Genomic DNA, 17,222 nt, shown 5'->3' on the forward strand with positions numbered 1-17,222 from the left:
AGGAAGAATAACTTTTAGGACAAGGTGGCAGAGGTGATGAGGGGCATAGCACCCCATTTATTTTGAAAAGATGTGGCACAGAGCAGCAGGGTGGAACACGAAAAAAACAGAAATATGATAGAACACGGATTGATCCCATGGTATTAACAGAGGGTGATCTCGATGAGATCGACGATAAAAGTCGAGACACCGCAACATAAGTGTTGCAACGGTTCGAGCAGAAATACATGCAGACACTGAGAGGCATTCATAAGGATCTATGTGAGTTGCAGTTCCAAGCAACCAGAATCTAGGAAGATGGTGCGAAGGAGAGTGATGTGCAAGCCAGTATGGCACGAGGAAAGAGTACAGTCGCGGAGCTAGCTTGACCATAGGACATTAGAGTCTTCCCTTTACCTGTGTAGGGACCAACCCTATAAAAAAATTTATATTTAAAAGAAAAAAAAATACAACCATAAGAAACTAGCATTGGGAACTCAAAAATATTAAGCACTTATATAAAACATCCCTGAATTTCACTGCATTGAACATATCATCTATTTTACATGTTATTAACTAAAGCCATAATGAATTCATATAAAAGAACATTATAATAACATAGGTACCGTTCACTAGGAGACGAGATTCAATCTTGACTTGTCACTACTTACACTCCTTTGTTGTCGGTCGCCTCCAAGTGTGAATGTTAACGTGCTTAATCTGAATGCAGTGACCCACCAATTGACCTCCCAGCCTACCCATTGGGTACTCTCCTTCCCCGCAGACCCTCGAGTTGCAATGGGGTTGTACAATGGAGGAAATGTATTAGCTGGTAGAGGAGAGCACTCTTTGGCTCAAGAGTCCCCTCTCTAAAGTCTTCTACCTCACCAAACTCATTATAGCTCGTAGTCACTACTCTGACATAGTCTCATCCATCCAACAATAGGGTAAAAGAAAAGTGCCTTCTCCCATGGCCTACCCTTCTTTTATAGGAGTCTTCATAGGTGACACTTGGCATTCCATGAATAGTTAATTATTTTTGTTAATCCAATAGTTTGATTATTCACCCACCCATCTGTCACTCACTCGCCAAGGATCTCCAAAATTATTTACTTAAATTTTAGTTTAGAATTATATTTTTCCTCCCCCCAACAAGACTTCCTATTTCATCTCCTAGTTGTCTATTGATCCTCCTTTTCTACTCTTTAGATTGTGTTCATTACTAAAGTCAATTGATAAGTCACATAATTGATCCCCTAACTAATCCCTAATTTAACTCAATTTGCCTCTTAGATGGATATTCTTATGTTGGTTGTTGCCACATGGAGGTTCTCTAAATTTCTCTAAAATTTAATTTATTAATCTTATTTTAATTCACCACCCTCTTCTCTTAATTAGGTTTAACTATTTTAGGATTAATATTTATACTTACATCTATGTCCCTCTTTCCCCCTTTTACCTAATTAAGTTACTTAAGTAAATTGTCTACCTAATATTACCTAATATTTTCCAACATGGGAAGGGTAGAGTTTTCAAGGTAAAATATTTTATTTCTTCCTATGATCCCCTTAAACCAAATTTTATTCTTGATTTAATTACCTCGATTCTAACATCAATTACCACTTAATGTGAATTTACAGGGTTTTCATATCTTGATTATATTTATTAATTTATTTATTTTTAATGATTCCAAGGGTCCCAAGTTGGTCGTGCCCTTCAAGAACTTCCCTTGAAGTTCCAAGGGTGCAAGCCTAACCATTTATTTGTGATGCCAAGCGTGCCAAGTTGGTCATGCCCTTCAAGAAATTCCCTTGAAGTTCCAACAGTGCCATGCCACTTGCCCTTCAAGCATTCAATGGCTACGAGGGGAAAGTATAGGTGCAACGACGCAGACCACTATCATCTCTTATGTTTCCTACCATAGTGAGACTAATGGTGTTGGGGATGAAGGAATTCACCTTGTTGCGCGCCCCCTAGTGAAATCCTCATGAGCGACCCAAATTTGGGACCTACCCTCATGACATCGTGATCTTCAAGGCAAAGGTGTTTCAACCTTTCCAGCCCAAGTCACAGCGGGAGTGCTAGTGGGTGCGATCAGAGACACTGTCCCACCCCTCCCATGTAGTTCCAACCAATTGTACAACTCCATCACCCATATGTGAGTCATTCAGCCAAGCAACTAATATGTGCCTGCAACCACTAACATATCATCAAAATATATTGATCCAGGTCCGGGTGTGATGAAGGGCCCTTCCAAGACCTTTTACTTTCGTGATGTGTTAAATTTGCATTTTAAAAGAACATTAATGAATACATTTGCATGCGAAAAAAAGAGGAACATAACAATCATCAACACATAAAAACATAAGCGTTGATAACAGAGTTCGTCCAGGAGGGACTACATCTCTGGGCCCTGGTGTTAAGATGGTGTAGGCCGCTGCATTAAGTGTTGTCAATAAAGATGATGTACACAAGAGATGATGTCGTGATCATACAAGAAAAAATGCCCTGATGTAGGAGTGGCTCTAAGAGATGTTCCACAACCGGAACTCTCAATCAAAAGACTCCTATCAGTATGACACAAAAACATGCATGATGAATCATCCCGCCAACATGGCATAAAAGGGATTTCAAACACAAAACATGCATGACGACAACAAGAGTATCCCAACAACATACAACAAGGGATTTCAAAACATAACATAATGAGTTATGACAGCAAATACATCACATAGAAGATTCCCCATCAAATCAAGCAAGGAATCATGACAACATGTAATAAACAAGATCCTACATCAATATCAATCAAGGATCCGTGCAGCATAATGTAAAATAAGAAGTACATGAACAATAATCATATACCTCACACCACGAGCCATCTGAAGAAGTGGATGTTCATATCTTTAGCAAAAACAATCCACGGTGAATAACGTTGTTCACATTGTCGATGTGCAGGCAGGGCCCATTATCGTTCCGGACTTTGGCTCCCCTTGCATCGATCGTTTTCTGACTTGTCACAATCACGGGCATCTAAAACAGAAGCTGTCAACGTGCTGAAGCTTGCAGAACCATCGATCTCACAACATCAATCACAAGAAGAACACTGATCTGGACTTCTCGGCAATGTAGCTCTCTGGCTATCTGGTTTTATAGCGCGCTGGCTATGTCGCTGCAGTTCTGCGGCTCTGCCTGACCCTCTGGTTCTTTGGCTACCTTCTCGCGCTACCTTAATCAAGCTCCATGGCTCTGCAGCACCCTAGCTTTCCAGCGCTCTGCTTTCAAGCTTCTCTGAGTAACTCACGGGCACTGTCCAGCTATCTTTGTCTTAGTCTGTCCCTCTCATTCCGCGGCTCTCCGTCGGGCGCAGCTTTCTCATTGGCTCTTTGGCAGTTTAGGGTCTCGGGTTCTTTGACACTTCTCCAGCCTCGGATCTGTCACTCATCGTGTTTTATAACACATTTTTATGACAAAGGCCACTTAAAACGGGATTTGTTTTGTTTATAATAGAAGTTGTTTGCATAGAAGGATCGATGGGCGGAACAAAAACCTCGGAATAGCCTTTTTCTGTTAAAACAGACAATACATGGAAACATTGAAAATTCCGACCGAAAAGCTATAAAGCTGGACTTCAAAATATATCAAATCGGGTCCATAAACCCATCGGGTCCGCGCTATATTGCAAATCGCTATCGCTGACGTCAATGGCCCTGTATATCGGGGGATCGCCGATCGCGGATATGCCGATTGCCGATACGCCGATTAGATCTAGACCGTTGATCTGTTCCTTGATCGAACGGTCCAGATTGCATCGCATGTCGCTATCGCATCGCCGATCTCCGATATGCTGATTTCCGATCTACCGATCGCTGATTTGCCGATATGTCGATCGTCGATCTGCCGATATGCTGATCACCGATATCGTCGATTAAATCTGGACTATTGATCTGACTTCCGATCCGACCGCTGAGATTGCATCGTTGATCGCAATCGCTGCGGCCCGGGGGTTTGGCCTTTGGCATCCGCTAACGCCGATCGTCGATGCATGACTTAAGCCTCGATATCGCTGATAGCATGACTCCGATTTTGATTAATCAGTGATCGCTGATCAGGGGTTCTAAAGGCCCAGCCTTAAGTCCACCCTTTGGACTCCTCCGATTGCAATTTGCCTTATAAGGCTTTAAAACCCATTTTTAGAGGAAAATCCTCCTTTTTCAAAGGAACCAAGGCAAACTCTTTTCGTGATAACTTCATCATCCGGACTCGGATTGAAGTATCGTTCACACCTCCACGATCAGGAGGATGAGATCTACGCTCTGGTCCTGGGCCGACATCATTCTAAACACTTTGATTTTTGAGAGTTCATAAACACTTTTTGTCCTGTGTGTCTCTCTAGAGCCACTTGGATCAATCCTCCCCATTGAGGAGCTTTTGGTCCTCCAAAAGCATAAAAACTAATCTGCAACTTTCTCTGTACCCTGTCTACATCACAAGCGTGTTGAAAAGGTCTCGCTTCCATCTCCTTCACCTTTGTTCTTCAGAGCCTTAAGCGTCGAACTGACACCTGCGACCTCTGCATCCTGTAGTACATTGTTTTGCAAATTACATGCTTGAATGACATGACCAACTAATGACCCAAAACGTCCCATACTTGCCATGATTTTATAACACACTCGGTGGTCAAGTTTACAATGAGATGGACGCAATACCTCAGCTATGACAACAAGGCCAACCTATCATGGTTGCTTCAACAAGTGATGATAAACACATCATCACTGCAACACATGATTTACATACATAAAGCCAAACACTATTGTTTCTACAAGTGATAGAAACATAACATCACTTTCAGAGTGTAAAATACGACTCAAAACATGACCAAACATCATTGATGCTGACCAAGTGATGGAAAACATATCATGACTTTTACAATTTAAAATGCAACAAATGATTTACAAAAGAATGACCATGAAACGACAACATGTCTAAAAACCATTTTTCACTTATCAATGTGAATGGGTCACCTCCTTGAGATGGTTTTGCTAGTCAAACAATTGCTCTTCCCGGTTCATGCATCGACGCTTGTCTTTAAAGCACTGCTTTGGATGGAGCTTCCAACAAGTGGCTCTTTGATGGTCATTTCTGTCGCAATGACTGCAATAGGTTTCCTTCCTCCATATCTGCTTAACCTGTTTCTTTTCATGCTGTTGAGAGGGTATTTCACGCCTCATGAGTGCTGCCATTCTTTTCCAACACTTAGAAAAGGTATGGTTAGGTAAACCACAAAAGGTACATGTTTTTCGATGCCTTGATCTTCGTTCATTATTAACAACATGATCATACTCAAAATGAACATTCGAAGATCGAAAATGGTTATACCTTCCTTTGTTGTCTCTGATGTCAGTATGGCGATGAGAGCTTGCCTCAACTCTCTCCCTGCAATGGAAACTGCCATGGGATGATGGGGATGTTTTCCCATCATTCTCTTTCCTCGACGATGTCTCGAATGAATCTAACACCTTTGAGCACTCTCCTTTAGTGTATCTCGAGCCTGCAAATCGATGTTCATGCACAACCTCCAAAGGTTGAGTGATGCCTTGGTTATTAACACCAAGTTCTTTCTCCTCGTGCCTCGTCCTTGTAAGGAGCCTCATGTTTGTCCCTGTAATTGGGATCTCCAAATCTCCAACAGACATCATACTATGAGAAGATGAAACCGAAAGGAAATCAACATCTTTTACCTTCTCTTTCGATTTGGAAAGAACTGATGAGGGCTGCTCATCATTCGTTGTTGGTGGTTCGCTCGCTGTCTCAGTGCATTCCCCAACTTCTTTCCTAACATACCCAAGTCCTGCCTGACGGGGTAACTCCTCTACTTTGATCGGATTGACAATGCCTTGGCCATTAATGCCCAAGCCTTTTCCTTCATACCCCATTCTCTTCAACAGTTTGGAAACAATTCCTGTGGTGTGATTTTCAAAAATAGCGAAATCATCATCAGGAAACACACATGAAGATGAAGAACTACTTTTTACCTCACATGGGTCTCGTTGCAGCTTTTCCAAGGCCTCGTCCTTTGCTTGCAGTTGTAGTAGCAAACTCTGTTTTTCCTCTTTCTCTTCATGTAGACGCATCTTCAATTCATCATTCCATGTTTGAAGATTTTGTTTGTTTTGCTTCAGTTCTTCCATGGCCTCCTCTGTGGCTTGCAACTGAAGCTGCAATCGCTCATTTTCCTCTGTCTCTTTCTGTAGAGTTTCATACACGATTTCCACTTTCTTGGAAATGTTGACCATGGTCTCGTACATCGCTTTTTCATTCTCTGTCGCTGCATGTTCCATTGTTCACACTGCAATTCACATACATGTAAAGACCGCTCTGATACCACTTGATCTAGGTCTAGGTGTGGTGAAGGACCCTTCCAAGACTTTTTACTTTCGTGATGTGTTAAATTTACATTTTTAAAAGAACATTAATGAATACATCTGCATGCGGAAAAGAAGAGGAACATAACAATCATCAACACATGAAAACCTAAGCGTTGATAACGGAGTTCGTCCAGAAGGGACTACATCTCCGGGCCCCAATGTCCAGATGGTGTAGGCCGTTGCATTAAGTGTTGTTAATAAAGATGATATACATAAGAGATGATGTCGTGATCATACAAGGAAAAATGCCCTCACACAGGAGTGGCTCTAAGAGATGTTCCACAACCAGAACTCTCAATCAAAAGACTCCTATCAGTATGACACAAAAACATGCATGATGAATCATCCTGCCAACATGGAATAAAAGGGATTTCAAACACAAAACATGCATGACGACAACAAGAGTATCCCAACAACATACAACAAGGGATCTCAAAACATAACATGATGAGTTATGACAGAAAATACATCACATAGAAGATTCCCCATCAAATCAAGCAAGGAATCATGACAACATGTAATAAACAATATCCTGCATCAATATCAATCAAGGATCCATGCAACATAATGTAAAAGAAGAAGTACATGAACAATAATCATATACCTCACACCATGAGCCATCTGAAGAAGTGGATGTTCATATCTTTAGCAAAAACAATCGACGGTGAATAACGTTGTTCACATTGTCGATGCGCAGGCAGGGCCCATTACCGATCCGAACTTTGGCTCCCCTTGCATCGATCGTTTTCTGACTTGTCACAATCACGGGCATCTAAAACAGACGATGTCAACGTGCTGAAGCTTGTGTAACCATCGATCTCACAGCATCGATCGCAAGAAGAAGACTATTCTGGACTTCTCAGCAATGTAGATCTCTGGCTATCTAGTTTTATAGCACGCTAGCTATATTGCTGTAGTTCTGCGGCTCTACCTGACCCTCTAGTTCTTTAGCTACCTTCTTGCGCGACCTCAATCAATCTCCATGGCTCTACGGCTCTACGGCGCTCTGGCTTTCCAGTGCTCTGCTTTCAAGCTTCTCTGAGTAACTTGCGAGCACTGTCCAGCTATCTCTGTCTTAGTCTGGCCCTCTCGTTTTGTGGCTCTCCGTCAGGCGCAACCTCCTCATTGGCTCTCTGGCACTTCAGGCTCTCTGGCTCTCTGGCACTTCTTCAACCTCGGCTCTCTGTCACTCATCATGCTTTATAACACATTTTTATGACAAAGGCTGCTTAAAACGAGATCTGTTTGTTTATAATAAAAGTTGTTTGCATAGAAGGATTGGTGGGCGCAACAAAAACCTCGGAATAGCCTTTTTCTGTTAAAACAAACAATACACGGAAGCATTGAAAATTCTGATCGAAAAGTTATAAAGCTGGACTTCAAAATATATCAAATTGGGTCCATAAACCCATCGGGTCCGCGCTATATCGCAAATCACTATCGTTGATGTCAATGGCCCTGTATATTGGGGGATCGTCGATCGTCGATACGTCGATCCGCCAATCGTCAATACGCCAATTAGATCTAGACAGTTGATCTGTTCCTTGATCGGACGGTGCAGATTACAGCATTGCATGTCGCTATCGCATTGCCGATCTCCGATATGCCAATTTCCGATCTGCCGATCGCCGATTGGCCAATATGTCGATCGTCGATTTGCCGATATGCCGATCGCCGATATCGCCGATTGGTCGATATGCCAATCACCAATCTGCCAATATGCTGATCGCTGATATTGCCAATTGGCCGATATGCCGATCGCCGATCTGCTGATATGCTTTTTCTGACTTCTGATCCGACGGCTAAGATTGCATCGCTGATTGCTATCGCATATCACAATCGTTGCGTTCCGTGGGTTCGGCCTTTGGCATCCGCCTACACCAATCGCCGATTCATGACTTAAGCCCCGATATTGTCGATAGCATGCCTCTGACTCCGATTAATTGGAGATCACTGATCGGGGGTTCTAAAGGCCCAGCCTTAAGTCCGCCCTTTGGACTCCTCTGATTGCGATTTGCCTTATAAGGCTTTAAAACCCATTTTTAGAGGAAAAGCCTCATTTTTCAAAGGAACTAAGGCAAATTCTTTTCGCGATAACTTCATCATCCGGACTCGGATTGAAGTGTTGTTCACACCTCCACGATCAGGACGACGAGATCTACGCTCTGGTCCTGGGCTGACATCATTATAAACACTTTGATTTTTGAGCGTTCATAAACCCTATTTGTTTTGTGTGTCTCTCTAGAGCCACCTGGATCATATATATATACATATATAGTAGGTTTCAAAATTGACTTAGAATTTAAAAAACAAAATATTAATTTTCATCAAACTAGGTGTCGTCAACTCATCATATGTGAGCACCTATGGTGGTTTCCAGTCATATTCAATAATCATTAATAACAAAGTTTCTCACTGTTAATCATTTCCATAATAGCATCATCAACATCACCTAGTCATTTGCATCATTGTTCATTGTGAACTAGAACTAATGTAAGTAGCTAACATAGGGGACACATCTATCATGGATATCGTCATCATAACATCAATGGAACATACATATCTATCAAAGTTATCATAATCGTAACATCAATAGCAAACATACCTATCCATCGAAGTTATCATCATCATGATATCAATAGAGAGAATACATATCTTTTACTACTATTATCATCATAATTTCAATAGAGAACAAACATAACCATTTATGCTACAATCATCATAATATCAATAGACAACATGCATAACCATTAATGCTACAATAATCACAATACAAATAGAGAACATACATAACCATTAATGCTATCATCATCATAATATCAATGGAGAAATACATAAACATCACAACCACTAATAATAGAGTCATGTGTCTGGATCCTCAACTTGAGGTCCTCAAAGAATAAAGTGCGTGCCTTAGGGCTAAATAAATTTTAATGTCATATCACTATTAGTCAACTAGAGCGGGGCACTACAACTTGAGGGGTCAGTCCACACAGAAATGGATGAATAGCGTGTGATGCTTCATAAAGTCAAAAACATGGGACTAAACCTTGCCGCGCTGTTACTTGAGTCTCTACCTGCATTACATCAAGGGGTCGTTGAAGAGCTTAGGATTAGAGAACAACGAACACTCGCAGACGTCAGTGAATTTAAAGTCAACAATCAACAAATGTTCGTTGAAAAAACGCAAGCTTTGAAGGAAAATGAGGCACTTCAAGTGCGTAGTTCAAGTCTGGAGTCAGCAGTAGCAGAGGCCTATAAGATAGTGCCTGAACTTCACATCCTGGAGGATGCATAGCCAGAATCCAAAATCATAAAGTTAGCTGCTGGTGTGTGTGAGGCCAGAGTAGAAGTTGGACGAGTAACTTTTGAGTTCAACATTAAGATCGCAGAGTTGCAGTTGAAGTTGCAGCCCACGACTCCGCTTGAGGTCTAGGAACAACGCAAACTCACGATAAAGGAAGACATGGCAACATTGGATCCACAGTTAGTGACTGTGTGGCACTGTTCAAGTAGGCTATGGAGCTATGACCAATCTGAAGGAGGATCTGAACCTGCAGACATTGAACACAGAGGTAAGGGAGTTGCAGTGCCAATATGATGAGGTCGGGGCGATTACGCGTACCTTAGCACTAGCACAGCGCCTTGCCAAGTTACAGGAAGGGAAACAACTACTGGCACAGGTAGAGGAGGCACAAAAGAAGGAGGCCTTGCTAAAGGCCAGGTTGCAGCCTTGGTTGGATCATGACTTCCATTCAAGATAAGCTTAAGGGACTGCAACAGACACAACAAACGATGAGGCTGGCAATAGAAGGACCAGCCACTGAAAAATTGTCGAGGAGGTAGTGGCATAGAGCGTTGTTGAAGTTGCAGTCATCCAGGTGGAGCTGGGGGATCTTCGTAGTAAGATCACGATGCCAACATAGTGACTCAAGGGTGAGTCACAATCTTTGTGTTGGGGGCCTGTTGGGATGGGGTCCCCTGGGTTAGTTTGGGGTTAAGATAACCCAAATTTTGGTACAATTTTGTAAATAACATAAAGTCTTCGCGATTTGTGGATGCGGAGCACATAGATGAATAGGAGTCAAAGGGGCTTAGCCCCCTATTTTGGATAAGTTTTGAGTCAGTTTTGAGATTCACCCATGGTCCACAGACCATGGCATTGTATGAAAAATGCTATAAATATGTGTGTCTTAGAGAATCTAAGGCAGGAGAACTAGACAGAGAAAAGATAGAGAATTGGATTGAGTAAAGAGTCTGGGACGGGAGCTAGGGTAGGAAGGCTTTGCTTCTTGCGTTTAGATAGGGAAAGAAAGGCTCCGCAGATGAGTGCGCAGATGCCTAGGTAGAGTCCGCAGATGAGTGCGCAGAGGCCCAGGTAGAGTCCGCAGCTGAGTGCGCGAACCCCTGCAGCTGTGTGCACAGGGAAGTTTGAGTCTGTAATCTTGAATTGAAGATCAATAAAGACAATTTTCCAAAGAATTCCTGAGTATTTATGTTTATCTCTGTTAATGTTATATGTTGCGGATGAATGATTTGTTTTATGAAATAGTGATGGAATGTTACGCAATTCTCTTTAATAAATCTTAATAATGTACACAATGTATGGTTAAATACTTTCGCGAAGACTCTGGTGATTTCTCTTATGTTTACTAATGACTTAAGTAAATCTGTGCGAACACTAATTTAAGACTACTCTCTGATGCGCGTAAGTAGGCAAATTGACTGTTAAAGGTCTGGAAGGATTGATCGTAGACCTTCGCGAAGGTTTGAACGTTGTTCTAACATAGTGCAGCGACGAGCCCTAAGGGTTTATCAATATGCGTGAAGGCAAATCTGAGACACTGGAAGACATCACACTAGTCTTTGGATGTAGAAACTTGGTTCTTGCATCCCCCCATACTACTTCCAGTGACACTGCAGCGTGCGCTACGCGGGTTGTTGCCGAAAGGGTTAGTAGTGTAGGGTTTTGCTGGTTCGCGCAGCTAACTCTGAACTTGGCTCAGGACCCCCTAAGCCAACAGCAGCAATCCCTGTAGTATGAACTACGCCTCTCTCGGAAGTGTCATTGTCACTAGAAGCACCCTGCTTCTTATTCTCCTAGAATGTCTTCCACACTCTCCATGATTCCTTTTTTACAGTTGTAGGAGCACCCTTGCTCCTCACAAACCACTCACTCTTCATGGGCTGCGAAGTATCCCTCTAAATTTGCAAGCTCATGCTAAAACTCGACTCCCTCTAAGCCTCTGGAACCTAGACCTTCTTCTCTAAAACCTGTAACTGTACCTCTGAAGCCTGCACCTACAACTGCTTCTCTAGAACCTACACCTGGTCCACCTACTTCTTGTTCGCATGATCTATAGGCTTTCCCGTCAACGTGTATAGACCATGCTCTCTAACTCCAAGTACAATACCTGCAGAGCTAGAGCCTCTGGGTCTGAGTCTTGCCTTCCTATCTTGGAACAAGACCTCAAACCCCTTCTTCTTAATCATCGAGACATATATCACGCTATATCTGAGTCCTGGTACAAACAGTACAACCTAGACCTGCATCACTCGTCCTGTCTCCATCCTGAATGGCACAACTCTCGATCATCAGATCTACTTCTGACTCTTGTCACCTAACACCATGTGCAACTTCGAGTCCCATTCAGCTAGAGTCTCAAAAACCTCCTGTGACCCTGTCATATGTTTCGACACACCACTGTCCAAGTACCATCCATCATCATCGATAGTACACTGCGACAAATGAGAGATCATAACAAAGTCCTCCTCCTCTAGCTTCCTGGCGAAAGAATCTATCTCAAAAGAAGTAGCACCAGTGATGACCTGTTTCCCTTTCTTCTTCTCGTCATCTCCCTTCTTCTTCATTGGACATCTCGACGAAAAATGACCCATCTCACCACAGTTGAAACACTTGAACTTATTCAAGTCCCTTTTCTGCTTACCTTTCATTTGTGCTACAAGTGCCATGTCATCATCCGAAGCCCTCTTCTTTGGATGAAGATCCTCGTCTCACAACGCTTCTTGAATGAAGTCGTCCCACAGCCTATTCCAGTCTAGAAATGATCCCCTTGATGAAGGGCATCCATTCCTCGGTGAACCCTTTCAAAGCAATCCTAACCATATCAGAAACTGAAATAGTGACACCAACGACAACAAGCTCATCTTTGACTTGAGACAATCCACTTCTTCCCCATGTATCATCTTGGTGGACTTCAACTTATCCTCCAATACCAGTACCTAGTTCTCGTTCTTATTCTCGAACAAATTCTGAAGAGCCATCCACATCTCATGTGCAGTGTTCTTCCCGAACAAATGAGGTATTAGGGGATCCTTCAGACCATCAAGGATGATCAATCTCGCCCTCATATCCAAATCCTTGTACACTTCCATCTCCTTTGGGTCAGTTGGCTTCTTGATGGCTTCTCAGCAAAGTCCCAGATCTTGATGACCTGCAAGACCAACTTGATCATTTCCTTCCATGGACTATAGTTGGACAACCCCTCCAACCTATCCTCATACCAGAGACTAGCCTACAACTTCAACATTGTAGTGAGCCCTTCACCTACAATGTAACTAACTCCCTCTTAAGTTGTACTTCGTTGTGCACTCTGATGATTCACTGTCTTCCAAAGTAGCTCATACACCCTCTGATACCGTGCTGAATTTCCACGAACTTAGGTCTAGGATAGAATCTTAAAGTCTTTAACGCTACCAAACCAAGAATTTCAACAAAGCTACTTTGCACAACGGAATATAAATATTAATCAGCATATAATACAACAATCTAGGGCTCCCGTACAAGGGATAATGTCCCTCAATTATCCATAAATACAAGAATACAAGATACAATGACAATCTTGTTGCAGTCTCTATGTCGTATCTTATCCTACCGGTTCTTCGCTCTCGATTTGCTCTCTAGCTACCCCTTAGTCCATCAAAGGACAACACATAGAGTCTCCAGGAGCGTTGCCACCTGTCATTGTTGCGAGTCACTTATGCTTCAATGAACACGCGCTGATCCAATCTGCTCTTCTAGGTTGGCCAATACCTGAGTTCCAATCTGTCAATCTAGCAGTGCACTAGTCCATCAATACACTGCACATTAGGCTCATCAACTTTACCCAAACTTCAGTTATCAACCTCCCTTTATGACTATTTGTCAAGGGCTACTTTGGGCTGCCAACACGCTTCCCTCCACCAGTCCAATGGCACCCAATCCTTCCACTGTAAGATTTGCTCCTAGTTAAGGTTTCTTAACACCCAAGACAACCCTAACACATGGCTCCCACAGGCTGGAATAAAATTGTCCAAACATGGACCATCCAACTAGCATCTAGTCAATATGAAACCATCACATACCTCTTCAATCATGGGCTGACATACACTGTTGTAGGTCTGTCCCACTAGTTAGGGTTGCAACTATACTGCAACAACTACCATCCCTCACGTCCAGACCTCCTTTTTTTGTTGCAGTCTTCCCTTGCTATCTTTTGTCCACAACCTTCTTCAAGTATGGGCTAAATCCAACCCCAAACAAGCCTTCTCGGCCCCTTGTTCCAATGAGACAAGGCTTGCAGCCTTCTTGTGGCTACAGGCAGCCTTACGACCCACCTATTGCAAGGGAAATGAGGCCTGTGACGTACCTGTTTGAGCTTTCTAGGGTTGCGGCCTGAATATAGGAGAAGGACCACACTAAAACCAAGCCAAAACTATGAACATAACTCCTCTATGGTGTTATCAAAATCGACTGGTCCAACCGTTTTTTGCCCAAGACCAATCTGAATCGCGCCTACGAATTGGAATAGGCTGATTCGGTACCAAACCAACCTATTTCACCGAACCGACTTGTTCAGGATCGGTTCCATGCATAATTTTTTTCCCTTTTTTTTATTTCTTGATTATTTAGTTGGTTGGCCCACTTCTTGCTCTCCCCTAGGATAACCTAATATTCAAGCCTATAGCCCTCAACCTAATAATCAAGTCTATGGCCCTAATATTGCTATGTAATTCATGTTAATGTTAAATTCTTAAAGTAAAAGTGACAATTTCCTTAAATTTTAGTTTTCATCCTTTTACTTAAATTTTTAACATTACCATGAAATGAGTCAGGATGTTTGAGAGTGGTTCCAATCTTTATTGGATTACATATGGAGAAAGTAGAATTTTAGATTTCACTCAAAATCTAGCAAACTTAACAGTTTTTCAGGATTTCAAGATTGGGGGGATTGCAACGTTTCCATTGGATTTTTTCATGTACGAGGGTATGAAACTAGTATTTGATAAAGAGCACCAAGCCCTCTATGTACTTTGATGTTAGTGGCATTGGTTGTCGAACTCCTCTATCATGATTCTACTAAAATGTACCCATCATTTAAACAAAATCTTGACATGACATGCTACGTTTTTTCTATCTTTTTTAATGCCTAAATGGTTATATTGATGGTGAAGACCCCAATGTACGCAATGATTTTGATGATATGTAGGCATTTGTTGTAGCATGATCCATCTAGAGCCTATTTGTTGATGTATTTTCGGGTCATAGATGGATTGCACTCGATGTTATTTTGGTTATGTGCACCCTTACATGCTATGTAAATGAGAACTTTTGCATATTTGTGTGTAAATGGCTTGGATTCATATGGAGGCACATGAATATATATGTTTTTCTTTCAAATATGAATATTTTATGTGTTTTTGGTAAACCAGTTTTTTTTGGTTTTTTACTGGTTCCGACCGGTTCCTGGTCCACGAGGTTTTTTGGTTCAATCACCGGTTCGGTTCTAATAACATTGCCTCCTCTAAGGCATGCGACCTACCTTTACTACTCCACACAGTTGTGAAACCCAATCAAACAAGACCAAAACAATCCCTATCCACTTCGTCCTTCTTCCTTCTTGAGTTGTGACTGCCTTAAGATGGTATTCCTATGAAAGGTGCACTAATGGATGAGGATATAACATCACATCACCTTGTATTTATATCCATACAAGGGCTCCACGAATAGACATGTCTCTGAGCACATTCACACCAAGCCTATATGACTTGTGTGCCAAAAACCCATCATCAAGGACATCTCAAATTTTGATGATTCTCGAAGTGTTGGATTCTCCTCACCATCCTCTATCATCTCCATCCATCACATGTCCAAAATGCTCCATGGTTTTGGCCCAAATATCGATGGGTGAAAAACCCCAACCTTGGGTTCCAAGCTCACAAGTGACTTTTGTGGCGCTTCACCCTCCAAACCCTAAACCCTAGGGCTTGGAGTACCTCCCAAGCTACTAAAAAATCAACATCCCAAGCTTTTTTAAGACAAGTCGCTAGGGCTTTTTCTAGCGCTGAATTGCTTGTAGGGTTAATGTGGATGCATGTTAGTGGATAAGAACATAAGGCTTATTGCATTATAACTTTTAAATGCAAAATCTAGACTTCATGGCGGTAAACCTTTCCCTTAAGAGGGTTGACGCCATCCTTGATCAATTTTGTGCCTTGGAAACCCTAACGCTAGCCAAGCTTCAACAGGAATCATATTTGAAGGTTTACATTATTACTTTGTTAATAAAATATTCAAATAAACCCTTTCCTTGACTTTTGTATGCCTTGGTATTCCATTATTATTACATACTAGTAAACCCTAGGGTGTAGAAGTCTTTATCTAGTCTGGGTGTATCCCTTATCAAGAAGAATTGAGCCTTTCCCAACATAGGGTATCTTTTCCTAGTTTATTTGCATCACTTGGAGCCTTATAACTAGAGTATCATTATAGGTAAATACAAGGAAGCCTTCCTTGTGGTGAAACTCCATTAAATAGCATGAGGCAGATCGATGAAGTGACAATGGAATCTTCCTCAATGTTGCTATAGGGTTTGGTCGTTGCCTTGTGAATCCAATTACAAGGCCTGCAAGATTTTGCAGCAATAGTCTTGACAAAAGCTTTTAATGATAGCCTAAGGATTCCCAAGATATTTTAATAGTATGCCAATAATTTAAAAATCACAGTTTTTCATCGACCCCGACACTGTATAAATAGGCACAACAAAAACCATCAACCTTTTATGGTTTCCAATTCTACATGCTAGAAACCATCAATGATTAATTGTCCAACTGTTGTTACTCAACATCCATTGTCTACTAATGAGATACTTCCATTCTCTGCGACTAGTAAACAAATATTCCCTACTATATTTATTCCATGCAACTGCTCAACATTTATTCCCTACTCCACTATAGGACTACAAGGTGTATGACAAATTTTTTGATGTTTTTGGGAGTCCAAAACATAGGGAAAATTATTTAGATAATATGTCTGGTGTAGAGTTCATCAACTTTTTCCAATGGTGGTTCTTACACCCATGGAAATTTGTAGTTCCAATTTAGCCTCTCAGGGACCCCGCCTTTGTGCTTGTCTAACTCCCAAGGTTAGGGTCTTTAATTTTGGAAGCTTTATCTTTTAGGCTTTGTGTTCCCTCTTGTATAAAGCAAGTTTTCAACCTCTTGTTATTGGGCCTTTTGCAAATGAGAGTAGTAACATATCTATTTCCAAAGATAGCCAATGTGAATTTTAGCTATTGTGCTGTACAATGTTTTTGCTATTCTTTATTAATAAAATTTAGACTTCATTGAAAACCTCATCCGTGAACCTAATACACCTTTGGTGGAGCTGGGATCAACGTATACACCAAAATAGCAGCCTAGATGAGATCATAGGCTTAATATGCAGAAATTATTTTCTTTTGAATGATCTATCGCGATTATATCAAGATGGTACCAAAGTTAATTAGGCAACTTTACTGGTCCGATATGTACTAATAT

The sequence above is a fragment of the Pinus tabuliformis genome, chromosome 1_2, assembly GCF_031772625.1.
Source record: "Pinus tabuliformis cultivar Carrire ecotype Pingquan chromosome 1_2, CPIR1, whole genome shotgun sequence".
NCBI lineage: Eukaryota > Viridiplantae > Streptophyta > Pinopsida > Pinales > Pinaceae > Pinus > Pinus tabuliformis.